Below are 26,719 nucleotides of genomic sequence, written 5' to 3' on the forward strand. Positions count from 1 at the left end.
GAGAGGGCCTGGAGCTCTGCAGGTAGTGCTGGACAGCAAGTGTGGGGCTCCTGGGGGCTCTGGGAGCCCCTGGGTGGGCTGGAGGAGTGTTAGAGAGGCCCTGGAGCTCTGCAGGGAGTGCTGGACAGCAGGTGTGGGGCTCTGGGAGCCCCTGGGTGGGCTGGAGGAGTGTTAGAGAGGCCCTGGAGCTCTGCAGGGAGTGCTGGACAGCAAGTGTGGGGCTCTGGGTGGCCCTGGGTCATATGGAGAAGTGTTAGAGAGGCCCTGGATCTCTTCAGGGAGTGCTGGAGAGCAAAGGTCAGGCTCTGGGAGCCCCTAGGTCAGATGGAGGAGTGTTAGAGAGGGCCTGGAGCTCTGCAGGTTGTGCTGGACAGCAAAGGTCAGGCTCTGGGAGCCCCTAGGTCAGATGGAGGAGTGTTAGAGAGGGCCTGGAGCTCTGCAGGAAGTGCTGGACAGCAAAGGTCAGGCTCTGGGAGCCCCTGAGTCAGATGGAGGAGTGTTAGAGAGGGCCTGGAGCTCTGCAGGAAGTGCTGGACAGCAAAGGTCAGGCTCTGGGTGACCCTGGGTGGGCTGGAGGAGTGTTAGAGAGGGCCTGGAGCTCTGCAGGTAGTGCTGGACAGCAAGTGTGGGGCTCCTGGGGGCTCTGGGAGCCCCTGGGTGGGCTGGATGAGTGTTAGAGAGGGCCTGGAGTTCTGCAGGTAGTGCTGGACAGCAAGTGTGGGGCTCCTGGGGGCTCTGGGAGCCCCTGGGTGGGCTGGAGGAGTGTGAGAGAGGGCCTGGAGCTCTGCAGGTTGTGCTGGACAGCAAAGGTCAGGCTCTGGGAGCCCCTAGGTCAGATGGAGGAGTGTTAGAGAGGGCCTGGAGCTCTGCAGGAAGTGCTGGACAGCAAAGGTCAGGCTCTGGGAGCCCCTGAGTCAGATGGAGGAGTGTTAGAGAGGGCCTGGAGCTCTGCAGGAAGTGCTGGACAGCAAAGGTCAGGCTCTGGGTGACCCTGGGTGGGCTGGAGGAGTGTTAGAGAGGGCCTGGAGCTCTGCAGGTAGTGCTGGACAGCAAGTGTGGGGCTCCTGGGGGCTCTGGGAGCCCCTGGGTGGGCTGGATGAGTGTTAGAGAGGGCCTGGAGCTCTGCAGGTAGTGCTGGACAGCAAGTGTGGGGCTCCTGGGGGCTCTGGGAGCCCCTGGGTGGGCTGGAGGAGTGAGACAGAGGGCCTGGAGCTCTGCTGGGAGTGCTGGACAGCAAAGGTCAGGCTCTGGGAGCCCCTGGGTGGGCTGGAGGAGTGTTAGAGAGGGCCTGGAGTTCTGCAGGTAGTGCTGGACAGCAAGTGTGGGGCTCCTGGGGGCTCTGGGAACCCCTAGGTGGGCTGGAGGAGTGAGACAGAGGGCCTGGAGCTCTGCTGGGAGTGCTGGACAGCAAGTGTGGGGCTCCTGGGGGCTCTGGGAGCCCCTGGGTGGGCTGGAGGAGTGTTAGAGAGGGCCTGGAGCTCTGCTGGGAGTGCTGGACAGCAAAGGTCAGGCTCTGGGAGCCCCTGGGTGCGCTGGAGGAGTGTGAGAGAGGGCCTGGAGCTCTGCAGGTAGTGCTGGACAGCAAGTGTGGGGCTCCTGGGGGCTCTGGGAACCCCTGGGTGGGCTGGAGGAGTGAGACAGAGGGCCTGGAGCTCTGCTGGGAGTGCTGGACAGCAAGTGTGGGGCTCCTGGGGGCTCTGGGAGCCCCTGGGTGGGCTGGAGGAGTGTGAGAGAGGGCCTGGAGCTCTGCAGGTAGTGCTGGAGACTAAGTGTGGGGCTCCTGGGGGCTCTGGGAGCCCCTGGGTGGGCTGGAGGAGTGAGACAGAAGGCCTGGAGCTCTGGTGGGAGTGCTGGACAGCAAGTGTGGGGCTCCTGGGGACTCTGGGAGCCCCTGGGTGGGCTGGAGGAGTGTTAGAGAGGGCCTGGAGCTCTGCTGGGAGTGCTGGACAGCAAGTGGGGGGCTCCTGGGAGCTCTGGGAGCCCCTGGGTGGGCTGGAGGAGTGAGACAGAGGGCCTGGAGCTCTGCTGGGAGTGCTGGACAGCAAATATGGGGCTCCTGGGGGCTCTGGGAGCCCCTGGGTGGGCTGGAGGAGTGTTAGAGAGGCCCTGGAGCTCTTCAGGGAGTGCTGGACAGCAAGTGTGGGGCTCTGGGAGCCCCTGGGTGGGCTGGAGGAGTGAGACAGAGGTCCTGGAGCTCTGCTGGGAGTGCTGGGCAGCAAGTGTGGGGCTCCTGGGGGCTCTGGGAGCCCATGGGTGGGCTGGAGGAGTGTGAGAGAGGGCCTGGAGCTCTGCTGGGAGTGCTGGACAGCAAGTATGGGGCTCATGGGGGCTCTGGGAGCCCCTGGGTGGGCTGGAGGAGTGTTAGAGAGGGCCTGGAGCTCTGCTGGGAGTGCTGGACAGCAAAGGTCAGGCTCTGGGAGCCCCTGAGTCAGATGGAGGAGTGTTGTGAGAGAGGGCCTGGAGCTCTGATGGGAGTGCTGGACAGCAAGTGTGGGGCTCTGGGTGGCCCTGGGTCATATGGAGAAGTGTTAGAGAGGCCCTGGAGCTCTTCAGGGAGTGCTGGAGAGCAAAGGTCAGGCTCTGGGAGCCCCTAGGTCAGATGGAGGAGTGTTAGAGAGGGCCTGGAGCTCTGCAGGAAGTGCTGGACAGCAAAGGTCAGGCTCTGGGAGCCCCTGAGTCAGATGGAGGAGTGTTAGAGAGGGCCTGGAGCTCTGCAGGAAGTGCTGGACAGCAAAGGTCAGGCTCTGGGAGCCCCTGAGTCAGATGGCGGAGTGTTAGAGAGGGCCTGGAGCTCTGCAGGGAGTGCTGGACAGCAAAGGTCAGGCTCTGGGTGACCCTGGGTGGGCTGGAGGAGTGTTAGAGAGGGCCTGGAGCTCTGCAGGTAGTGCTGGACAGCAAGTGTGGGGCTCCTGGGGGCTCTGGGAGCCCCTGGGTGGGCTGGAGGAGTGTGAGAGAGGGCCTGGAGCTCTGCTTGGAGTGCTGGAAAGCAAGTGTGGGGCTCCTGGGGGCTCTGGGAGCCCCTGGGTGACCTGGAGGAGTGTTAGAGAGGGCCTGGAGCTCTGCAGGTAGTGCTGGACAGCAAGTGTGGGGCTCCTGGGGGCTCTGGGAGCCCCTGGGTGGGCTGGAGGAGTGTTAGAGAGGCCCTGGAGCTCTGCAGGGAGTGCTGGACAGCAGGTGTGGGGCTCTGGGAGCCCCTGGGTGGGCTGGAGGAGTGTTAGAGAGGCCCTGGAGCTCTGCAGGGAGTGCTGGACAGCAAGTGTGGGGCTCTGGGTGGCCCTGGGTCATATGGAGAAGTGTTAGAGAGGCCCTGGATCTCTTCAGGGAGTGCTGGAGAGCAAAGGTCAGGCTCTGGGAGCCCCTAGGTCAGATGGAGGAGTGTTAGAGAGGGCCTGGAGCTCTGCAGGTTGTGCTGGACAGCAAAGGTCAGGCTCTGGGAGCCCCTAGGTCAGATGGAGGAGTGTTAGAGAGGGCCTGGAGCTCTGCAGGAAGTGCTGGACAGCAAAGGTCAGGCTCTGGGAGCCCCTGAGTCAGATGGAGGAGTGTTAGAGAGGGCCTGGAGCTCTGCAGGAAGTGCTGGACAGCAAAGGTCAGGCTCTGGGTGACCCTGGGTGGGCTGGAGGAGTGTTAGAGAGGGCCTGGAGCTCTGCAGGTAGTGCTGGACAGCAAGTGTGGGGCTCCTGGGGGCTCTGGGAGCCCCTGGGTGGGCTGGAGGAGTGTTAGAGAGGCCCTGGAGCTCTGCAGGGAGTGCTGGACAGCAAGTGTGGGGCTCTGGGTGGCCCTGGGTCATATGGAGAAGTGTTAGAGAGGCCCTGAATCTCTTCAGGGAGTGCTGGAGAGCAAAGGTCAGGCTCTGGGAGCCCCTGAGTCAGATGGAGGAGTGTTAGAGAGGGCCTGGAGCTCTGCAGGAAGTGCTGGACAGCAAAGGTCAGGCTCTGGGTGACCCTGGGTGGGCTGGAGGAGTGTTAGAGAGGGCCTGGAGCTCTGCAGGTAGTGCTGGACAGCAAGTGTGGGGCTCCTGGGGGCTCTGGGAGCCCCTGGGTGGGCTGGAGGAGTGTTAGAGAGGCCCTGGAGCTCTGCAGGGAGTGCTGGACAGCAGGTGTGGGGCTCTGGGAGCCCCTGGGTGGGCTGGAGGAGTGTTAGAGAGGCCCTGGAGCTCTGCAGGGAGTGCTGGACAGCAAGTGTGGGGCTCTGGGTGGCCCTGGGTCATATGGAGAAGTGTTAGAGAGGCCCTGGATCTCTTCAGGGAGTGCTGGAGAGCAAAGGTCAGGCTCTGGGAGCCCCTAGGTCAGATGGAGGAGTGTTAGAGAGGGCCTGGAGCTCTGCAGGTTGTGCTGGACAGCAAAGGTCAGGCTCTGGGAGCCCCTAGGTCAGATGGAGGAGTGTTAGAGAGGGCCTGGAGCTCTGCAGGAAGTGCTGGACAGCAAAGGTCAGGCTCTGGGAGCCCCTGAGTCAGATGGAGGAGTGTTAGAGAGGGCCTGGAGCTCTGCAGGAAGTGCTGGACAGCAAAGGTCAGGCTCTGGGTGACCCTGGGTGGGCTGGAGGAGTGTTAGAGAGGGCCTGGAGCTCTGCAGGTAGTGCTGGACAGCAAGTGTGGGGCTCCTGGGGGCTCTGGGAGCCCCTGGGTGGGCTGGATGAGTGTTAGAGAGGGCCTGGAGTTCTGCAGGTAGTGCTGGACAGCAAGTGTGGGGCTCCTGGGGGCTCTGGGAGCCCCTGGGTGGGCTGGAGGAGTGTGAGAGAGGGCCTGGAGCTCTGCAGGTTGTGCTGGACAGCAAAGGTCAGGCTCTGGGAGCCCCTAGGTCAGATGGAGGAGTGTTAGAGAGGGCCTGGAGCTCTGCAGGAAGTGCTGGACAGCAAAGGTCAGGCTCTGGGAGCCCCTGAGTCAGATGGAGGAGTGTTAGAGAGGGCCTGGAGCTCTGCAGGAAGTGCTGGACAGCAAAGGTCAGGCTCTGGGTGACCCTGGGTGGGCTGGAGGAGTGTTAGAGAGGGCCTGGAGCTCTGCAGGTAGTGCTGGACAGCAAGTGTGGGGCTCCTGGGGGCTCTGGGAGCCCCTGGGTGGGCTGGATGAGTGTTAGAGAGGGCCTGGAGCTCTGCAGGTAGTGCTGGACAGCAAGTGTGGGGCTCCTGGGGGCTCTGGGAGCCCCTGGGTGGGCTGGAGGAGTGAGACAGAGGGCCTGGAGCTCTGCTGGGAGTGCTGGACAGCAAAGGTCAGGCTCTGGGAGCCCCTGGGTGGGCTGGAGGAGTGTTAGAGAGGGCCTGGAGTTCTGCAGGTAGTGCTGGACAGCAAGTGTGGGGCTCCTGGGGGCTCTGGGAACCCCTAGGTGGGCTGGAGGAGTGAGACAGAGGGCCTGGAGCTCTGCTGGGAGTGCTGGACAGCAAGTGTGGGGCTCCTGGGGGCTCTGGGAGCCCCTGGGTGGGCTGGAGGAGTGTTAGAGAGGGCCTGGAGCTCTGCTGGGAGTGCTGGACAGCAAAGGTCAGGCTCTGGGAGCCCCTGGGTGCGCTGGAGGAGTGTGAGAGAGGGCCTGGAGCTCTGCAGGTAGTGCTGGACAGCAAGTGTGGGGCTCCTGGGGGCTCTGGGAACCCCTGGGTGGGCTGGAGGAGTGAGACAGAGGGCCTGGAGCTCTGCTGGGAGTGCTGGACAGCAAGTGTGGGGCTCCTGGGGGCTCTGGGAGCCCCTGGGTGGGCTGGAGGAGTGTGAGAGAGGGCCTGGAGCTCTGCAGGTAGTGCTGGAGACTAAGTGTGGGGCTCCTGGGGGCTCTGGGAGCCCCTGGGTGGGCTGGAGGAGTGAGACAGAAGGCCTGGAGCTCTGGTGGGAGTGCTGGACAGCAAGTGTGGGGCTCCTGGGGACTCTGGGAGCCCCTGGGTGGGCTGGAGGAGTGTTAGAGAGGGCCTGGAGCTCTGCTGGGAGTGCTGGACAGCAAGTGGGGGGCTCCTGGGAGCTCTGGGAGCCCCTGGGTGGGCTGGAGGAGTGAGACAGAGGGCCTGGAGCTCTGCTGGGAGTGCTGGACAGCAAATATGGGGCTCCTGGGGGCTCTGGGAGCCCCTGGGTGGGCTGGAGGAGTGTTAGAGAGGCCCTGGAGCTCTTCAGGGAGTGCTGGACAGCAAGTGTGGGGCTCTGGGAGCCCCTGGGTGGGCTGGAGGAGTGAGACAGAGGTCCTGGAGCTCTGCTGGGAGTGCTGGGCAGCAAGTGTGGGGCTCCTGGGGGCTCTGGGAGCCCATGGGTGGGCTGGAGGAGTGTGAGAGAGGGCCTGGAGCTCTGCTGGGAGTGCTGGACAGCAAGTATGGGGCTCATGGGGGCTCTGGGAGCCCCTGGGTGGGCTGGAGGAGTGTTAGAGAGGGCCTGGAGCTCTGCTGGGAGTGCTGGACAGCAAAGGTCAGGCTCTGGGAGCCCCTGAGTCAGATGGAGGAGTGTTGTGAGAGAGGGCCTGGAGCTCTGATGGGAGTGCTGGACAGCAAGTGTGGGGCTCTGGGTGGCCCTGGGTCATATGGAGAAGTGTTAGAGAGGCCCTGGAGCTCTTCAGGGAGTGCTGGAGAGCAAAGGTCAGGCTCTGGGAGCCCCTAGGTCAGATGGAGGAGTGTTAGAGAGGGCCTGGAGCTCTGCAGGAAGTGCTGGACAGCAAAGGTCAGGCTCTGGGAGCCCCTGAGTCAGATGGAGGAGTGTTAGAGAGGGCCTGGAGCTCTGCAGGAAGTGCTGGACAGCAAAGGTCAGGCTCTGGGAGCCCCTGAGTCAGATGGCGGAGTGTTAGAGAGGGCCTGGAGCTCTGCAGGGAGTGCTGGACAGCAAAGGTCAGGCTCTGGGTGACCCTGGGTGGGCTGGAGGAGTGTTAGAGAGGGCCTGGAGCTCTGCAGGTAGTGCTGGACAGCAAGTGTGGGGCTCCTGGGGGCTCTGGGAGCCCCTGGGTGGGCTGGAGGAGTGTGAGAGAGGGCCTGGAGCTCTGCTTGGAGTGCTGGAAAGCAAGTGTGGGGCTCCTGGGGGCTCTGGGAGCCCCTGGGTGGCCTGGAGGAGTGTTAGAGAGGGCCTGGAGCTCTGCAGGTAGTGCTGGACAGCAAGTGTGGGGCTCCTGGGGGCTCTGGGAGCCCCTGGGTGGGCTGGAGGAGTGTTAGAGAGGCCCTGGAGCTCTGCAGGGAGTGCTGGACAGCAGGTGTGGGGCTCTGGGAGCCCCTGGGTGGGCTGGAGGAGTGTTAGAGAGGCCCTGGAGCTCTGCAGGGAGTGCTGGACAGCAAGTGTGGGGCTCTGGGTGGCCCTGGGTCATATGGAGAAGTGTTAGAGAGGCCCTGGATCTCTTCAGGGAGTGCTGGAGAGCAAAGGTCAGGCTCTGGGAGCCCCTAGGTCAGATGGAGGAGTGTTAGAGAGGGCCTGGAGCTCTGCAGGTTGTGCTGGACAGCAAAGGTCAGGCTCTGGGAGCCCCTAGGTCAGATGGAGGAGTGTTAGAGAGGGCCTGGAGCTCTGCAGGAAGTGCTGGACAGCAAAGGTCAGGCTCTGGGAGCCCCTGAGTCAGATGGAGGAGTGTTAGAGAGGGCCTGGAGCTCTGCAGGAAGTGCTGGACAGCAAAGGTCAGGCTCTGGGTGACCCTGGGTGGGCTGGAGGAGTGTTAGAGAGGGCCTGGAGCTCTGCAGGTAGTGCTGGACAGCAAGTGTGGGGCTCCTGGGGGCTCTGGGAGCCCCTGGGTGGGCTGGAGGAGTGTGAGAGAGGGCCTGGAGCTATGCTGGGAGTGCTGGACAGCAAGTGTGGGGCTCTGGGTGGCCCTGGGTCATATGGAGAAGTGTTAGAGAGGCCCTGGATCTCTTCAGGGAGTGCTGGAGAGCAAAGGTCAGGCTCTGGGAGCCCCTAGGTCAGATGGAGGAGTGTTAGAGAGGGCCTGGAGCTCTGCATGTTGTGCTGGACAGCAAAGGTCAGGCTCTGGGAGCCCCTAGGTCAGATGGAGGAGTGTTAGAGAGGGCCTGGAGCTCTGCAGGCAGTGCTGGACAGCAAAGGTCAGGCTCTGGGAGCCCCTGAGTCAGATGGAGGAGTGTTAGAGAGGGCCTGGAGCTCTGCAGGAAGTGCTGGACAGCAAAGGTCAGGCTCTGGGTGACCCTGGGTGGGCTGGAGGAGTGTTAGAGAGGGCCTGGAGCTCTGCAGGTAGTGCTGGACAGCAAGTGTGGGGCTCCTGGGGGCTCTGGGAGCCCCTGGGTGGGCTGGAGGAGTGTTAGAGAGGCCCTGGAGCTCTGCAGGGAGTGCTGGACAGCAGGTGTGGGGCTCTGGGAGCCCCTGGGTGGGCTGGAGGAGTGTTAGAGAGGCCCTGGAGCTCTGCAGGGAGTGCTGGACAGCAAGTGTGGGGCTCTGGGTGGCCCTGGGTCATATGGAGAAGTGTTAGAGAGGCCCTGAATCTCTTCAGGGAGTGCTGGAGAGCAAAGGTCAGGCTCTGGGAGCCCCTAGGTCAGATGGAGGAGTGTTAGAGAGGGCCTGGAAATCTGCAGGTTGTGCTGGACAGCAAAGGTCAGGCTCTGGGAGCCCCTAGGTCAGATGGAGGAGTGTTAGAGAGGGCCTGGAGCTCTGCAGGAAGTGCTGGACAGCAAAGGTCAGGCTCTGGGAGCCCCTGAGTCAGATGGAGGAGTGTTAGAGAGGGCCTGGAGCTCTGCAGGAAGTGCTGGACAGCAAAGGTCAGGCTCTGGGTGACCCTGGGTGGGCTGGAGGAGTGTTAGAGAGGGCCTGGAGCTCTGCAGGTAGTGCTGGACAGCAAGTGTGGGGCTCCTGGGGGCTCTGGGAGCCCCTGGGTGGGCTGGATGAGTGTTAGAGAGGGCCTGGAGCTCTGCAGGTAGTGCTGGACAGCAAGTGTGGGGCTCCTGGGGGCTCTGGGAGCCCCTGGGTGGGCTGGAGGAGTGAGACAGAGGGCCTGGAGCTCTGCTGGGAGTGCTGGACAGCAAAGGTCAGGCTCTGGGAGCCCCTGGGTGGGCTGGAGGAGTGAGACAGAGGTCCTGGAGCTCTGCTGGGAGTGCTGGACAGCAAAGGTCAGGCTCTGGGAGCCCCTGGGTGGGCTGGAGGAGTGTTAGAGAGGGCCTGGAGTTCTGCAGGTAGTGCTGGACAGCAAGTGTGGGGCTCCTGGGGGCTCTGGGAACCCCTAGGTGGGCTGGAGGAGTGAGACAGAGGGCCTGGAGCTCTGCTGGGAGTGCTGGACAGCAAGTGTGGGGCTCCTGGGGGCTCTGGGAGCCCCTGGGTGGGCTGGAGGAGTGTTAGAGAGGGCCTGGAGCTCTGCAGGTAGTGCTGGACATCAAGTGTGGGGCTCCTGGGGGCTCTGGGAACCCCTGGGTGGGCTGGAGGAGTGAGACAGAGGGCCTGGAGCTCTGCTGGGAGTGCTGGACAGCAAGTGTGGGGCTCATGGGGGCTCCCAGAGCCCCTGGGTGGGCTGGAGGAGTGTTAGAGAGGGCCTGGAGCTCTGCTGGGAGTGCTGGACAGCAAAGGTCAGGCTCTGGGAGCCCCTGAGTCAGATGGAGGAGTGTTGTGAGAGAGGGCCTGGAGCTCTGATGGGAGTGCTGGACAGCAAGTGTGGGGCTCTGGGTGGCCCTGGGTCATATGGAGAAGTGTTAGAGAGGCCCTGGAGCTCTTCAGGGAGTGCTGGAGAGCAAAGGTCAGGCTCTGGGAGCCCCTAGGTCAGATGGAGGAGTGTTAGAGAGGGCCTGGAGCTCTGCAGGAAGTGCTGGACAGCAAAGGTCAGGCTCTGGGAGCCCCTGAGTCAGATGGAGGAGTGTTAGAGAGGGCCTGGAGCTCTGCAGGAAGTGCTGGACAGCAAAGGTCAGGCTCTGGGAGCCCCTGAGTCAGATGGCGGAGTGTTAGAGAGGGCCTGGAGCTCTGCAGGGAGTGCTGGACAGCAAAGGTCAGGCTCTGGGTGACCCTGGGTGGGCTGGAGGAGTGTTAGAGAGGGCCTGGAGCTCTGCAGGTAGTGCTGGACAGCAAGTGTGGGGCTCCTGGGGGCTCTGGGAGCCCCTGGGTGGGCTGGAGGAGTGTGAGAGAGGGCCTGGAGCTCTGCTTGGAGTGCTGGAAAGCAAGTGTGGGGCTCCTGGGGGCTCTGGGAGCCCCTGGGTGGCCTGGAGGAGTGTTAGAGAGGGCCTGGAGCTCTGCAGGTAGTGCTGGACAGCAAGTGTGGGGCTCCTGGGGGCTCTGGGAGCCCCTGGGTGGGCTGGAGGAGTGTTAGAGAGGCCCTGGAGCTCTGCAGGGAGTGCTGGACAGCAGGTGTGGGGCTCTGGGAGCCCCTGGGTGGGCTGGAGGAGTGTTAGAGAGGCCCTGGAGCTCTGCAGGGAGTGCTGGACAGCAAGTGTGGGGCTCTGGGTGGCCCTGGGTCATATGGAGAAGTGTTAGAGAGGCCCTGGATCTCTTCAGGGAGTGCTGGAGAGCAAAGGTCAGGCTCTGGGAGCCCCTAGGTCAGATGGAGGAGTGTTAGAGAGGGCCTGGAGCTCTGCAGGTTGTGCTGGACAGCAAAGGTCAGGCTCTGGGAGCCCCTAGGTCAGATGGAGGAGTGTTAGAGAGGGCCTGGATCTCTGCAGGAAGTGCTGGACAGCAAAGGTCAGGCTCTGGGAGCCCCTGAGTCAGATGGAGGAGTGTTAGAGAGGGCCTGGAGCTCTGCAGGAAGTGCTGGACAGCAAAGGTCAGGCTCTGGGTGACCCTGGGTGGGCTGGAGGAGTGTTAGAGAGGGCCTGGAGCTCTGCAGGTAGTGCTGGACAGCAAGTGTGGGGCTCCTGGGGGCTCTGGGAGCCCCTGGGTGGGCTGGAGGAGTGTTAGAGAGGCCCTGGAGCTCTGCAGGGAGTGCTGGACAGCAGGTGTGGGGCTCTGGGAGCCCCTGGGTGGGCTGGAGGAGTGTTAGAGAGGCCCTGGAGCTCTGCAGGGAGTGCTGGACAGCAAGTGTGGGGCTCTGGGTGGCCCTGGGTCATATGGAGAAGTGTTAGAGAGGCCCTGAATCTCTTCAGGGAGTGCTGGAGAGCAAAGGTCAGGCTCTGGGAGCCCCTAGGTCAGATGGAGGAGTGTTAGAGAGGGCCTGGAGCTCTGCAGGTTGTGCTGGACGGCAAAGGTCAGGCTCTGGGAGCCCCTAGGTCAGATGGAGGAGTGTTAGAGAGGGCCTGGAGCTCTGCAGGAAGTGCTGGACAGCAAAGGTCAGGCTCTGGGAGCCCCTGAGTCAGATGGAGGAGTGTTAGAGAGGGCCTGGAGCTCTGCAGGAAGTGCTGGACAGCAAAGGTCAGGCTCTGGGTGACCCTGGGTGGGCTGGAGGAGTGTTAGAGAGGGCCTGGAGCTCTGCAGGTAGTGCTGGACAGCAAGTGTGGGGCTCCTGGGGGCTCTGGGAGCCCCTGGGTGGGCTGGATGAGTGTTAGAGAGGGCCTGGAGCTCTGCAGGTAGTGCTGGACAGCAAGTGTGGGGCTCCTGGGGGCTCTGGGAGCCCCTGGGTGGGCTGGAGGAGTGAGACAGAGGGCCTGGAGCTCTGCTGGGAGTGCTGGACAGCAAAGGTCAGGCTCTGGGAGCCCCTGGGTGGGCTGGAGGAGTGAGACAGAGGTCCTGGAGCTCTGCTGGGAGTGCTGGACAGCAAAGGTCAGGCTCTGGGAGCCCCTGGGTGGGCTGGAGGAGTGTTAGAGAGGGCCTGGAGTTCTGCAGGTAGTGCTGGACAGCAAGTGTGGGGCTCCTGGGGGCTCTGGGAACCCCTAGGTGGGCTGGAGGAGTGAGACAGAGGGCCTGGAGCTCTGCTGGGAGTGCTGGACAGCAAGTGTGGGGCTCCTGGGGGCTCTGGGAGCCCCTGGGTGGGCTGGAGGAGTGTTAGAGAGGGCCTGGAGCTCTGCAGGTAGTGCTGGACATCAAGTGTGGGGCTCCTGGGGGCTCTGGGAACCCCTGGGTGGGCTGGAGGAGTGAGACAGAGGGCCTGGAGCTCTGCTGGGAGTGCTGGACAGCAAGTGTGGGGCTCATGGGGGCTCCCAGAGCCCCTGGGTGGGCTGGAGGAGTGTTAGAGAGGGCCTGGAGCTCTGCTGGGAGTGCTGGACAGCAAAGGTCAGGCTCTGGGAGCCCCTGAGTCAGATGGAGGAGTGTTGTGAGAGAGGGCCTGGAGCTCTGATGGGAGTGCTGGACAGCAAGTGTGGGGCTCTGGGTGGCCCTGGGTCATATGGAGAAGTGTTAGAGAGGCCCTGGAGCTCTTCAGGGAGTGCTGGAGAGCAAAGGTCAGGCTCTGGGAGCCCCTAGGTCAGATGGAGGAGTGTTAGAGAGGGCCTGGAGCTCTGCAGGAAGTGCTGGACAGCAAAGGTCAGGCTCTGGGAGCCCCTGAGTCAGATGGAGGAGTGTTAGAGAGGGCCTGGAGCTCTGCAGGAAGTGCTGGACAGCAAAGGTCAGGCTCTGGGAGCCCCTGAGTCAGATGGCGGAGTGTTAGAGAGGGCCTGGAGCTCTGCAGGGAGTGCTGGACAGCAAAGGTCAGGCTCTGGGTGACCCTGGGTGGGCTGGAGGAGTGTTAGAGAGGGCCTGGAGCTCTGCAGGTAGTGCTGGACAGCAAGTGTGGGGCTCCTGGGGGCTCTGGGAGCCCCTGGGTGGGCTGGAGGAGTGTGAGAGAGGGCCTGGAGCTCTGCTTGGAGTGCTGGAAAGCAAGTGTGGGGCTCCTGGGGGCTCTGGGAGCCCCTGGGTGGCCTGGAGGAGTGTTAGAGAGGGCCTGGAGCTCTGCAGGTAGTGCTGGACAGCAAGTGTGGGGCTCCTGGGGCCTCTGGGAGCCCCTGGGTGGGCTGGAGGAGTGTTAGAGAGGCCCTGGAGCTCTGCAGGGAGTGCTGGACAGCAGGTGTGGGGCTCTGGGAGCCCCTGGGTGGGCTGGAGGAGTATTAGAGAGGCCCTGGAGCTCTGCAGGGAGTGCTGGACAGCAAGTGTGGGGCTCTGGGTGGCCCTGGGTCATATGGAGAAGTGTTAGAGAGGCCCTGGATCTCTTCAGGGAGTGCTGGAGAGCAAAGGTCAGGCTCTGGGAGCCCCTAGGTCAGATGGAGGAGTGTTAGAGAGGGCCTGGAGCTCTGCAGGTTGTGCTGGACAGCAAAGGTCAGGCTCTGGGAGCCCCTAGGTCAGATGGAGGAGTGTTAGAGAGGGCCTGGAGCTCTGCAGGAAGTGCTGGACAGCAAAGGTCAGGCTCTGGGAGCCCCTGAGTCAGATGGAGGAGTGTTAGAGAGGGCCTGGAGCTCTGCAGGAAGTGCTGGACAGCAAAGGTCAGGCTCTGGGTGACCCTGGGTGGGCTGGAGGAGTGTTAGAGAGGGCCTGGAGCTCTGCAGGTAGTGCTGGACAGCAAGTGTGGGGCTCCTGGGGGCTCTGGGAGCCCCTGGGTGGGCTGGATGAGTGTTAGAGAGGGCCTGGAGCTCTGCAGGTAGTGCTGGACAGCAAGTGTGGGGCTCCTGGGGGCTCTGGGAGCCCCTGGGTGGGCTGGAGGAGTGAGACAGAGGGCCTGGAGCTCTGCTGGGAGTGCTGGACAGCAAAGGTCAGGCTCTGGGAGCCCCTGGGTGGGCTGGAGGAGTGTTAGAGAGGGCCTGGAGTTCTGCAGGTAGTGCTGGACAGCAAGTGTGGGGCTCCTGGGGGCTCTGGGAACCCCTAGGTGGGCTGGAGGAGTGAGACAGAGGGCCTGGAGCTCTGCTGGGAGTGCTGGACAGCAAGTGTGGGGCTCCTGGGGGCTCTGGGAGCCCCTGGGTGGGCTGGAGGAGTGTTAGAGAGGGCCTGGAGCTCTGCTGGGAGTGCTGGACAGCAAAGGTCAGGCTCTGGGAGCCCCTGGGTGCGCTGGAGGAGTGTGAGAGAGGGCCTGGAGCTCTGCAGGTAGTGCTGGACAGCAAGTGTGGGGCTCCTGGGGGCTCTGGGAACCCCTGGGTGGGCTGGAGGAGTGAGACAGAGGGCCTGGAGCTCTGCTGGGAGTGCTGGACAGCAAGTGTGGGGCTCCTGGGGGCTCTGAGAGCCCCTGGGTGGGCTGGAGGAGTGTGAGAGAGGGCCTGGAGCTCTGCAGGTAGTGCTGGAGACTAAGTGTGGGGCTCCTGGGGGCTCTGGGAGCCCCTGGGTGGGCTGGAGGAGTGAGACAGAAGGCCTGGAGCTCTGGTGGGAGTGCTGGACAGCAAGTGTGGGGCTCCTGGGGACTCTGGGAGCCCCTGGGTGGGCTGGAGGAGTGTTAGAGAGGGCCTGGAGCTCTGCTGGGAGTGCTGGACAGCAAGTGGGGGGCTCCTGGGAGCTCTGGGAGCCCCTGGGTGGGCTGGAGGAGTGAGACAGAGGGCCTGGAGCTCTGCTGGGAGTGCTGGACAGCAAATATGGGGCTCCTGGGGGCTCTGGGAGCCCCTGGGTGGGCTGGAGGAGTGTTAGAGAGGCCCTGGAGCTCTTCAGGGAGTGCTGGACAGCAAGTGTGGGGCTCTGGGAGCCCCTGGGTGGGCTGGAGGAGTGAGACAGAGGTCCTGGAGCTCTGCTGGGAGTGCTGGGCAGCAAGTGTGGGGCTCCTGGGGGCTCTGGGAGCCCATGGGTGGGCTGGAGGAGTGTGAGAGAGGGCCTGGAGCTCTGCTGGGAGTGCTGGACAGCAAGTATGGGGCTCATGGGGGCTCTGGGAGCCCCTGGGTGGGCTGGAGGAGTGTTAGAGAGGGCCTGGAGCTCTGCTGGGAGTGCTGGACAGCAAAGGTCAGGCTCTGGGAGCCCCTGAGTCAGATGGAGGAGTGTTGTGAGAGAGGGCCTGGAGCTCTGATGGGAGTGCTGGACAGCAAGTGTGGGGCTCTGGGTGGCCCTGGGTCATATGGAGAAGTGTTAGAGAGGCCCTGGAGCTCTTCAGGGAGTGCTGGAGAGCAAAGGTCAGGCTCTGGGAGCCCCTAGGTCAGATGGAGGAGTGTTAGAGAGGGCCTGGAGCTCTGCAGGAAGTGCTGGACAGCAAAGGTCAGGCTCTGGGAGCCCCTGAGTCAGATGGAGGAGTGTTAGAGAGGGCCTGGAGCTCTGCAGGAAGTGCTGGACAGCAAAGGTCAGGCTCTGGGAGCCCCTGAGTCAGATGGCGGAGTGTTAGAGAGGGCCTGGAGCTCTGCAGGGAGTGCTGGACAGCAAAGGTCAGGCTCTGGGTGACCCTGGGTGGGCTGGAGGAGTGTTAGAGAGGGCCTGGAGCTCTGCAGGTAGTGCTGGACAGCAAGTGTGGGGCTCCTGGGGGCTCTGGGAGCCCCTGGGTGGGCTGGAGGAGTGTGAGAGAGGGCCTGGAGCTCTGCTTGGAGTGCTGGAAAGCAAGTGTGGGGCTCCTGGGGGCTCTGGGAGCCCCTGGGTGACCTGGAGGAGTGTTAGAGAGGGCCTGGAGCTCTGCAGGTAGTGCTGGACAGCAAGTGTGGGGCTCCTGGGGGCTCTGGGAGCCCCTGGGTGGGCTGGAGGAGTGTTAGAGAGGCCCTGGAGCTCTGCAGGGAGTGCTGGACAGCAGGTGTGGGGCTCTGGGAGCCCCTGGGTGGGCTGGAGGAGTGTTAGAGAGGCCCTGGAGCTCTGCAGGGAGTGCTGGACAGCAAGTGTGGGGCTCTGGGTGGCCCTGGGTCATATGGAGAAGTGTTAGAGAGGCCCTGGATCTCTTCAGGGAGTGCTGGAGAGCAAAGGTCAGGCTCTGGGAGCCCCTAGGTCAGATGGAGGAGTGTTAGAGAGGGCCTGGAGCTCTGCAGGTTGTGCTGGACAGCAAAGGTCAGGCTCTGGGAGCCCCTAGGTCAGATGGAGGAGTGTTAGAGAGGGCCTGGAGCTCTGCAGGAAGTGCTGGACAGCAAAGGTCAGGCTCTGGGAGCCCCTGAGTCAGATGGAGGAGTGTTAGAGAGGGCCTGGAGCTCTGCAGGAAGTGCTGGACAGCAAAGGTCAGGCTCTGGGTGACCCTGGGTGGGCTGGAGGAGTGTTAGAGAGGGCCTGGAGCTCTGCAGGTAGTGCTGGACAGCAAGTGTGGGGCTCCTGGGGGCTCTGGGAGCCCCTGGGTGGGCTGGAGGAGTGTTAGAGAGGCCCTGGAGCTCTGCAGGGAGTGCTGGACAGCAAGTGTGGGGCTCTGGGTGGCCCTGGGTCATATGGAGAAGTGTTAGAGAGGCCCTGAATCTCTTCAGGGAGTGCTGGAGAGCAAAGGTCAGGCTCTGGGAGCCCCTGAGTCAGATGGAGGAGTGTTAGAGAGGGCCTGGAGCTCTGCAGGAAGTGCTGGACAGCAAAGGTCAGGCTCTGGGTGACCCTGGGTGGGCTGGAGGAGTGTTAGAGAGGGCCTGGAGCTCTGCAGGTAGTGCTGGACAGCAAGTGTGGGGCTCCTGGGGGCTCTGGGAGCCCCTGGGTGGGCTGGAGGAGTGTTAGAGAGGCCCTGGAGCTCTGCAGGGAGTGCTGGACAGCAGGTGTGGGGCTCTGGGAGCCCCTGGGTGGGCTGGAGGAGTGTTAGAGAGGCCCTGGAGCTCTGCAGGGAGTGCTGGACAGCAAGTGTGGGGCTCTGGGTGGCCCTGGGTCATATGGAGAAGTGTTAGAGAGGCCCTGGATCTCTTCAGGGAGTGCTGGAGAGCAAAGGTCAGGCTCTGGGAGCCCCTAGGTCAGATGGAGGAGTGTTAGAGAGGGCCTGGAGCTCTGCAGGTTGTGCTGGACAGCAAAGGTCAGGCTCTGGGAGCCCCTAGGTCAGATGGAGGAGTGTTAGAGAGGGCCTGGAGCTCTGCAGGAAGTGCTGGACAGCAAAGGTCAGGCTCTGGGAGCCCCTGAGTCAGATGGAGGAGTGTTAGAGAGGGCCTGGAGCTCTGCAGGAAGTGCTGGACAGCAAAGGTCAGGCTCTGGGTGACCCTGGGTGGGCTGGAGGAGTGTTAGAGAGGGCCTGGAGCTCTGCAGGTAGTGCTGGACAGCAAGTGTGGGGCTCCTGGGGGCTCTGGGAGCCCCTGGGTGGGCTGGATGAGTGTTAGAGAGGGCCTGGAGTTCTGCAGGTAGTGCTGGACAGCAAGTGTGGGGCTCCTGGGGGCTCTGGGAGCCCCTGGGTGGGCTGGAGGAGTGTGAGAGAGGGCCTGGAGCTCTGCAGGTTGTGCTGGACAGCAAAGGTCAGGCTCTGGGAGCCCCTAGGTCAGATGGAGGAGTGTTAGAGAGGGCCTGGAGCTCTGCAGGAAGTGCTGGACAGCAAAGGTCAGGCTCTGGGAGCCCCTGAGTCAGATGGAGGAGTGTTAGAGAGGGCCTGGAGCTCTGCAGGAAGTGCTGGACAGCAAAGGTCAGGCTCTGGGTGACCCTGGGTGGGCTGGAGGAGTGTTAGAGAGGGCCTGGAGCTCTGCAGGTAGTGCTGGACAGCAAGTGTGGGGCTCCTGGGGGCTCTGGGAGCCCCTGGGTGGGCTGGATGAGTGTTAGAGAGGGCCTGGAGCTCTGCAGGTAGTGCTGGACAGCAAGTGTGGGGCTCCTGGGGGCTCTGGGAGCCCCTGGGTGGGCTGGAGGAGTGAGACAGAGGGCCTGGAGCTCTGCTGGGAGTGCTGGACAGCAAAGGTCAGGCTCTGGGAGCCCCTGGGTGGGCTGGAGGAGTGTTAGAGAGGGCCTGGAGTTCTGCAGGTAGTGCTGGACAGCAAGTGTGGGGCTCCTGGGGGCTCTGGGAACCCCTAGGTGGGCTGGAGGAGTGAGACAGAGGGCCTGGAGCTCTGCTGGGAGTGCTGGACAGCAAGTGTGGGGCTCCTGGGGGCTCTGGGAGCCCCTGGGTGGGCTGGAGGAGTGTTAGAGAGGGCCTGGAGCTCTGCTGGGAGTGCTGGACAGCAAAGGTCAGGCTCTGGGAGCCCCTGGGTGCGCTGGAGGAGTGTGAGAGAGGGCCTGGAGCTCTGCAGGTAGTGCTGGACAGCAAGTGTGGGGCTCCTGGGGGCTCTGGGAACCCCTGGGTGGGCTGGAGGAGTGAGACAGAGGGCCTGGAGCTCTGCTGGGAGTGCTGGACAGCAAGTGTGGGGCTCCTGGGGGCTCTGGGAGCCCCTGGGTGGGCTGGAGGAGTGTGAGAGAGGGCCTGGAGCTCTGCAGGTAGTGCTGGAGACTAAGTGTGGGGCTCCTGGGGGCTCTGGGAGCCCCTGGGTGGGCTGGAGGAGTGAGACAGAAGGCCTGGAGCTCTGGTGGGAGTGCTGGACAGCAAGTGTGGGGCTCCTGGGGACTCTGGGAGCCCCTGGGTGGGCTGGAGGAGTGTTAGAGAGGGCCTGGAGCTCTGCTGGGAGTGCTGGACAGCAAGTGGGGGGCTCCTGGGAGCTCTGGGAGCCCCTGGGTGGGCTGGAGGAGTGAGACAGAGGGCCTGGAGCTCTGCTGGGAGTGCTGGACAGCAAATATGGGGCTCCTGGGGGCTCTGGGAGCCCCTGGGTGGGCTGGAGGAGTGTTAGAGAGGCCCTGGAGCTCTTCAGGGAGTGCTGGACAGCAAGTGTGGGGCTCTGGGAGCCCCTGGGTGGGCTGGAGGAGTGAGACAGAGGTCCTGGAGCTCTGCTGGGAGTGCTGGGCAGCAAGTGTGGGGCTCCTGGGGGCTCTGGGAGCCCATGGGTGGGCTGGAGGAGTGTGAGAGAGGGCCTGGAGCTCTGCTGGGAGTGCTGGACAGCAAGTATGGGGCTCATGGGGGCTCTGGGAGCCCCTGGGTGGGCTGGAGGAGTGTTAGAGAGGGCCTGGAGCTCTGCTGGGAGTGCTGGACAGCAAAGGTCAGGCTCTGGGAGCCCCTGAGTCAGATGGAGGAGTGTTGTGAGAGAGGGCCTGGAGCTCTGATGGGAGTGCTGGACAGCAAGTGTGGGGCTCTGGGTGGCCCTGGGTCATATGGAGAAGTGTTAGAGAGGCCCTGGAGCTCTTCAGGGAGTGCTGGAGAGCAAAGGTCAGGCTCTGGGAGCCCCTAGGTCAGATGGAGGAGTGTTAGAGAGGGCCTGGAGCTCTGCAGGAAGTGCTGGACAGCAAAGGTCAGGCTCTGGGAGCCCCTGAGTCAGATGGAGGAGTGTTAGAGAGGGCCTGGAGCTCTGCAGGAAGTGCTGGACAGCAAAGGTCAGGCTCTGGGAGCCCCTGAGTCAGATGGCGGAGTGTTAGAGAGGGCCTGGAGCTCTGCAGGGAGTGCTGGACAGCAAAGGTCAGGCTCTGGGTGACCCTGGGTGGGCTGGAGGAGTGTTAGAGAGGGCCTGGAGCTCTGCAGGTAGTGCTGGACAGCAAGTGTGGGGCTCCTGGGGGCTCTGGGAGCCCCTGGGTGGGCTGGAGGAGTGTGAGAGAGGGCCTGGAGCTCTGCTTGGAGTGCTGGAAAGCAAGTGTGGGGCTCCTGGGGGCTCTGGGAGCCCCTGGGTGGCCTGGAGGAGTGTTAGAGAGGGCCTGGAGCTCTGCAGGTAGTGCTGGACAGCAAGTGTGGGGCTCCTGGGGGCTCTGGGAGCCCCTGGGTGGGCTGGAGGAGTGTTAGAGAGGCCCTGGAGCTCTGCAGGGAGTGCTGGACAGCAGGTGTGGGGCTCTGGGAGCCCCTGGGTGGGCTGGAGGAGTGTTAGAGAGGCCCTGGAGCTCTGCAGGGAGTGCTGGACAGCAAGTGTGGGGCTCTGGGTGGCCCTGGGTCATATGGAGAAGTGTTAGAGAGGCCCTGGATCTCTTCAGGGAGTGCTGGAGAGCAAAGGTCAGGCTCTGGGAGCCCCTAGGTCAGATGGAGGAGTGTTAGAGAGGGCCTGGAGCTCTGCAGGTTGTGCTGGACAGCAAAGGTCAGGCTCTGGGAGCCCCTAGGTCAGATGGAGGAGTGTTAGAGAGGGCCTGGAGCTCTGCAGGAAGTGCTGGACAGCAAAGGTCAGGCTCTGGGAGCCCCTGAGTCAGATGGAGGAGTGTTAGAGAGGGCCTGGAGCTCTGCAGGAAGTGCTGGACAGCAAAGGTCAGGCTCTGGGTGACCCTGGGTGGGCTGGAGGAGTGTTAGAGAGGGCCTGGAGCTCTGCAGGTAGTGCTGGACAGCAAGTGTGGGGCTCCTGGGGGCTCTGGGAGCCCCTGGGTGGGCTGGAGGAGTGTGAGAGAGGGCCTGGAGCTATGCTGGGAGTGCTGGACAGCAAGTGTGGGGCTCTGGGTGGCCCTGGGTCATATGGAGAAGTGTTAGAGAGGCCCTGGATCTCTTCAGGGAGTGCTGGAGAGCAAAGGTCAGGCTCTGGGAGCCCCTAGGTCAGATGGAGGAGTGTTAGAGAGGGCCTGGAGCTCTGCATGTTGTGCTGGACAGCAAAGGTCAGGCTCTGGGAGCCCCTAGGTCAGATGGAGGAGTGTTAGAGAGGGCCTGGAGCTCTGCAGGCAGTGCTGGACAGCAAAGGTCAGGCTCTGGGAGCCCCTGAGTCAGATGGAGGAGTGTTAGAGAGGGCCTGGAGCTCTGCAGGAAGTGCTGGACAGCAAAGGTCAGGCTCTGGGTGACCCTGGGTGGGCTGGAGGAGTGTTAGAGAGGGCCTGGAGCTCTGCAGGTAGTGCTGGACAGCAAGTGTGGGGCTCCTGGGGGCTCTGGGAGCCCCTGGGTGGGCTGGAGGAGTGTTAGAGAGGCCCTGGAGCTCTGCAGGGAGTGCTGGACAGCAGGTGTGGGGCTCTGGGAGCCCCTGGGTGGGCTGGAGGAGTGTTAGAGAGGCCCTGGAGCTCTGCAGGGAGTGCTGGACAGCAAGTGTGGGGCTCTGGGTGGCCCTGGGTCATATGGAGAAGTGTTAGAGAGGCCCTGAATCTCTTCAGGGAGTGCTGGAGAGCAAAGGTCAGGCTCTGGGAGCCCCTAGGTCAGATGGAGGAGTGTTAGAGAGGGCCTGGAAATCTGCAGGTTGTGCTGGACAGCAAAGGTCAGGCTCTGGGAGCCCCTAGGTCAGATGGAGGAGTGTTAGAGAGGGCCTGGAGCTCTGCAGGAAGTGCTGGACAGCAAAGGTCAGGCTCTGGGAGCCCCTGAGTCAGATGGAGGAGTGTTAGAGAGGGCCTGGAGCTCTGCAGGAAGTGCTGGACAGCAAAGGTCAGGCTCTGGGTGACCCTGGGTGGGCTGGAGGAGTGTTAGAGAGGGCCTGGAGCTCTGCAGGTAGTGCTGGACAGCAAGTGTGGGGCTCCTGGGGGCTCTGGGAGCCCCTGGGTGGGCTGGATGAGTGTTAGAGAGGGCCTGGAGCTCTGCAGGTAGTGCTGGACAGCAAGTGTGGGGCTCCTGGGGGCTCTGGGAGCCCCTGGGTGGGCTGGAGGAGTGAGACAGAGGGCCTGGAGCTCTGCTGGGAGTGCTGGACAGCAAAGGTCAGGCTCTGGGAGCCCCTGGGTGGGCTGGAGGAGTGAGACAGAGGTCCTGGAGCTCTGCTGGGAGTGCTGGACAGCAAAGGTCAGGCTCTGGGAGCCCCTGGGTGGGCTGGAGGAGTGTTAGAGAGGGCCTGGAGTTCTGCAGGTAGTGCTGGACAGCAAGTGTGGGGCTCCTGGGGGCTCTGGGAACCCCTAGGTGGGCTGGAGGAGTGAGACAGAGGGCCTGGAGCTCTGCTGGGAGTGCTGGACAGCAAGTGTGGGGCTCCTGGGGGCTCTGGGAGCCCCTGGGTGGGCTGGAGGAGTGTTAGAGAGGGCCTGGAGCTCTGCAGGTAGTGCTGGACATCAAGTGTGGGGCTCCTGGGGGCTCTGGGAACCCCTGGGTGGGCTGGAGGAGTGAGACAGAGGGCCTGGAGCTCTGCTGGGAGTGCTGGACAGCAAGTGTGGGGCTCATGGGGGCTCCCAGAGCCCCTGGGTGGGCTGGAGGAGTGTTAGAGAGGGCCTGGAGCTCTGCTGGGAGTGCTGGACAGCAAAGGTCAGGCTCTGGGAGCCCCTGAGTCAGATGGAGGAGTGTTGTGAGAGAGGGCCTGGAGCTCTGATGGGAGTGCTGGACAGCAAGTGTGGGGCTCTGGGTGGCCCTGGGTCATATGGAGAAGTGTTAGAGAGGCCCTGGAGCTCTTCAGGGAGTGCTGGAGAGCAAAGGTCAGGCTCTGGGAGCCCCTAGGTCAGATGGAGGAGTGTTAGAGAGGGCCTGGAGCTCTGCAGGAAGTGCTGGACAGCAAAGGTCAGGCTCTGGGAGCCCCTGAGTCAGATGGAGGAGTGTTAGAGAGGGCCTGGAGCTCTGCAGGAAGTGCTGGACAGCAAAGGTCAGGCTCTGGGAGCCCCTGAGTCAGATGGCGGAGTGTTAGAGAGGGCCTGGAGCTCTGCAGGGAGTGCTGGACAGCAAAGGTCAGGCTCTGGGTGACCCTGGGTGGGCTGGAGGAGTGTTAGAGAGGGCCTGGAGCTCTGCAGGTAGTGCTGGACAGCAAGTGTGGGGCTCCTGGGGGCTCTGGGAGCCCCTGGGTGGGCTGGAGGAGTGTGAGAGAGGGCCTGGAGCTCTGCTTGGAGTGCTGGAAAGCAAGTGTGGGGCTCCTGGGGGCTCTGGGAGCCCCTGGGTGGCCTGGAGGAGTGTTAGAGAGGGCCTGGAGCTCTGCAGGTAGTGCTGGACAGCAAGTGTGGGGCTCCTGGGGGCTCTGGGAGCCCCTGGGTGGGCTGGAGGAGTGTTAGAGAGGCCCTGGAGCTCTGCAGGGAGTGCTGGACAGCAGGTGTGGGGCTCTGGGAGCCCCTGGGTGGGCTGGAGGAGTGTTAGAGAGGCCCTGGAGCTCTGCAGGGAGTGCTGGACAGCAAGTGTGGGGCTCTGGGTGGCCCTGGGTCATATGGAGAAGTGTTAGAGAGGCCCTGGATCTCTTCAGGGAGTGCTGGAGAGCAAAGGTCAGGCTCTGGGAGCCCCTAGGTCAGATGGAGGAGTGTTAGAGAGGGCCTGGAGCTCTGCAGGTTGTGCTGGACAGCAAAGGTCAGGCTCTGGGAGCCCCTAGGTCAGATGGAGGAGTGTTAGAGAGGGCCTGGATCTCTGCAGGAAGTGCTGGACAGCAAAGGTCAGGCTCTGGGAGCCCCTGAGTCAGATGGAGGAGTGTTAGAGAGGGCCTGGAGCTCTGCAGGAAGTGCTGGACAGCAAAGGTCAGGCTCTGGGTGACCCTGGGTGGGCTGGAGGAGTGTTAGAGAGGGCCTGGAGCTCTGCAGGTAGTGCTGGACAGCAAGTGTGGGGCTCCTGGGGGCTCTGGGAGCCCCTGGGTGGGCTGGAGGAGTGTTAGAGAGGCCCTGGAGCTCTGCAGGGAGTGCTGGACAGCAGGTGTGGGGCTCTGGGAGCCCCTGGGTGGGCTGGAGGAGTGTTAGAGAGGCCCTGGAGCTCTGCAGGGAGTGCTGGACAGCAAGTGTGGGGCTCTGGGTGGCCCTGGGTCATATGGAGAAGTGTTAGAGAGGCCCTGAATCTCTTCAGGGAGTGCTGGAGAGCAAAGGTCAGGCTCTGGGAGCCCCTAGGTCAGATGGAGGAGTGTTAGAGAGGGCCTGGAGCTCTGCAGGTTGTGCTGGACGGCAAAGGTCAGGCTCTGGGAGCCCCTAGGTCAGATGGAGGAGTGTTAGAGAGGGCCTGGAGCTCTGCAGGAAGTGCTGGACAGCAAAGGTCAGGCTCTGGGAGCCCCTGAGTCAGATGGAGGAGTGTTAGAGAGGGCCTGGAGCTCTGCAGGAAGTGCTGGACAGCAAAGGTCAGGCTCTGGGTGACCCTGGGTGGGCTGGAGGAGTGTTAGAGAGGGCCTGGAGCTCTGCAGGTAGTGCTGGACAGCAAGTGTGGGGCTCCTGGGGGCTCTGGGAGCCCCTGGGTGGGCTGGATGAGTGTTAGAGAGGGCCTGGAGCTCTGCAGGTAGTGCTGGACAGCAAGTGTGGGGCTCCTGGGGGCTCTGGGAGCCCCTGGGTGGGCTGGAGGAGTGAGACAGAGGGCCTGGAGCTCTGCTGGGAGTGCTGGACAGCAAAGGTCAGGCTCTGGGAGCCCCTGGGTGGGCTGGAGGAGTGAGACAGAGGTCCTGGAGCTCTGCTGGGAGTGCTGGACAGCAAAGGTCAGGCTCTGGGAGCCCCTGGGTGGGCTGGAGGAGTGTTAGAGAGGGCCTGGAGTTCTGCAGGTAGTGCTGGACAGCAAGTGTGGGGCTCCTGGGGGCTCTGGGAACCCCTAGGTGGGCTGGAGGAGTGAGACAGAGGGCCTGGAGCTCTGCTGGGAGTGCTGGACAGCAAGTGTGGGGCTCCTGGGGGCTCTGGGAGCCCCTGGGTGGGCTGGAGGAGTGTTAGAGAGGGCCTGGAGCTCTGCAGGTAGTGCTGGACATCAAGTGTGGGGCTCCTGGGGGCTCTGGGAACCCCTGGGTGGGCTGGAGGAGTGAGACAGAGGGCCTGGAGCTCTGCTGGGAGTGCTGGACAGCAAGTGTGGGGCTCATGGGGGCTCCCAGAGCCCCTGGGTGGGCTGGAGGAGTGTTAGAGAGGGCCTGGAGCTCTGCTGGGAGTGCTGGACAGCAAAGGTCAGGCTCTGGGAGCCCCTGAGTCAGATGGAGGAGTGTTGTGAGAGAGGGCCTGGAGCTCTGATGGGAGTGCTGGACAGCAAGTGTGGGGCTCTGGGTGGCCCTGGGTCATATGGAGAAGTGTTAGAGAGGCCCTGGAGCTCTTCAGGGAGTGCTGGAGAGCAAAGGTCAGGCTCTGGGAGCCCCTAGGTCAGATGGAGGAGTGTTAGAGAGGGCCTGGAGCTCTGCAGGAAGTGCTGGACAGCAAAGGTCAGGCTCTGGGAGCCCCTGAGTCAGATGGAGGAGTGTTAGAGAGGGCCTGGAGCTCTGCAGGAAGTGCTGGACAGCAAAGGTCAGGCTCTGGGAGCCCCTGAGTCAGATGGCGGAGTGTTAGAGAGGGCCTGGAGCTCTGCAGGGAGTGCTGGACAGCAAAGGTCAGGCTCTGGGTGACCCTGGGTGGGCTGGAGGAGTGTTAGAGAGGGCCTGGAGCTCTGCAGGTAGTGCTGGACAGCAAGTGTGGGGCTCCTGGGGGCTCTGGGAGCCCCTGGGTGGGCTGGAGGAGTGTGAGAGAGGGCCTGGAGCTCTGCTTGGAGTGCTGGAAAGCAAGTGTGGGGCTCCTGGGGGCTCTGGGAGCCCCTGGGTGGCCTGGAGGAGTGTTAGAGAGGGCCTGGAGCTCTGCAGGTAGTGCTGGACAGCAAGTGTGGGGCTCCTGGGGCCTCTGGGAGCCCCTGGGTGGGCTGGAGGAGTGTTAGAGAGGCCCTGGAGCTCTGCAGGGAGTGCTGGACAGCAGGTGTGGGGCTCTGGGAGCCCCTGGGTGGGCTGGAGGAGTATTAGAGAGGCCCTGGAGCTCTGCAGGGAGTGCTGGACAGCAAGTGTGGGGCTCTGGGTGGCCCTGGGTCATATGGAGAAGTGTTAGAGAGGCCCTGGATCTCTTCAGGGAGTGCTGGAGAGCAAAGGTCAGGCTCTGGGAGCCCCTAGGTCAGATGGAGGAGTGTTAGAGAGGGCCTGGAGCTCTGCAGGTTGTGCTGGACAGCAAAGGTCAGGCTCTGGGAGCCCCTAGGTCAGATGGAGGAGTGTTAGAGAGGGCCTGGAGCTCTGCAGGAAGTGCTGGACAGCAAAGGTCAGGCTCTGGGAGCCCCTGAGTCAGATGGAGGAGTGTTAGAGAGGGCCTGGAGCTCTGCAGGAAGTGCTGGACAGCAAAGGTCAGGCTCTGGGTGACCCTGGGTGGGCTGGAGGAGTGTTAGAGAGGGCCTGGAGCTCTGCAGGTAGTGCTGGACAGCAAGTGTGGGGCTCCTGGGGGCTCTGGGAGCCCCTGGGTGGGCTGGATGAGTGTTAGAGAGGGCCTGGAGCTCTGCAGGTAGTGCTGGACAGCAAGTGTGGGGCTCCTGGGGGCTCTGGGAGCCCCTGGGTGGGCTGGAGGAGTGAGACAGAGGGCCTGGAGCTCTGCTGGGAGTGCTGGACAGCAAAGGTCAGGCTCTGGGAGCCCCTGGGTGGGCTGGAGGAGTGTTAGAGAGGGCCTGGAGTTCTGCAGGTAGTGCTGGACAGCAAGTGTGGGGCTCCTGGGGGCTCTGGGAACCCCTAGGTGGGCTGGAGGAGTGAGACAGAGGGCCTGGAGCTCTGCTGGGAGTGCTGGACAGCAAGTGTGGGGCTCCTGGGGGCTCTGGGAGCCCCTGGGTGGGCTGGAGGAGTGTTAGAGAGGGCCTGGAGCTCTGCTGGGAGTGCTGGACAGCAAAGGTCAGGCTCTGGGAGCCCCTGGGTGCGCTGGAGGAGTGTGAGAGAGGGCCTGGAGCTCTGCAGGTAGTGCTGGACAGCAAGTGTGGGGCTCCTGGGGGCTCTGGGAACCCCTGGGTGGGCTGGAGGAGTGAGACAGAGGGCCTGGAGCTCTGCTGGGAGTGCTGGACAGCAAGTGTGGGGCTCCTGGGGGCTCTGAGAGCCCCTGGGTGGGCTGGAGGAGTGTGAGAGAGGGCCTGGAGCTCTGCAGGTAGTGCTGGAGACTAAGTGTGGGGCTCCTGGGGGCTCTGGGAGCCCCTGGGTGGGCTGGAGGAGTGAGACAGAAGGCCTGGAGCTCTGGTGGGAGTGCTGGACAGCAAGTGTGGGGCTCCTGGGGACTCTGGGAGCCCCTGGGTGGGCTGGAGGAGTGTTAGAGAGGGCCTGGAGCTCTGCTGGGAGTGCTGGACAGCAAGTGGGGGGCTCCTGGGAGCTCTGGGAGCCCCTGGGTGGGCTGGAGGAGTGAGACAGAGGGCCTGGAGCTCTGCTGGGAGTGCTGGACAGCAAATATGGGGCTCCTGGGGGCTCTGGGAGCCCCTGGGTGGGCTGGAGGAGTGTTAGAGAGGCCCTGGAGCTCTTCAGGGAGTGCTGGACAGCAAGTGTGGGGCTCTGGGAGCCCCTGGGTGGGCTGGAGGAGTGAGACAGAGGTCCTGGAGCTCTGCTGGGAGTGCTGGGCAGCAAGTGTGGGGCTCCTGGGGGCTCTGGGAGCCCATGGGTGGGCTGGAGGAGTGTGAGAGAGGGCCTGGAGCTCTGCTGGGAGTGCTAGACA

Source organism: Labrus mixtus, chromosome 6 (assembly GCF_963584025.1).
Source record: "Labrus mixtus chromosome 6, fLabMix1.1, whole genome shotgun sequence".
Lineage (NCBI taxonomy): Eukaryota > Metazoa > Chordata > Actinopteri > Labriformes > Labridae > Labrus > Labrus mixtus.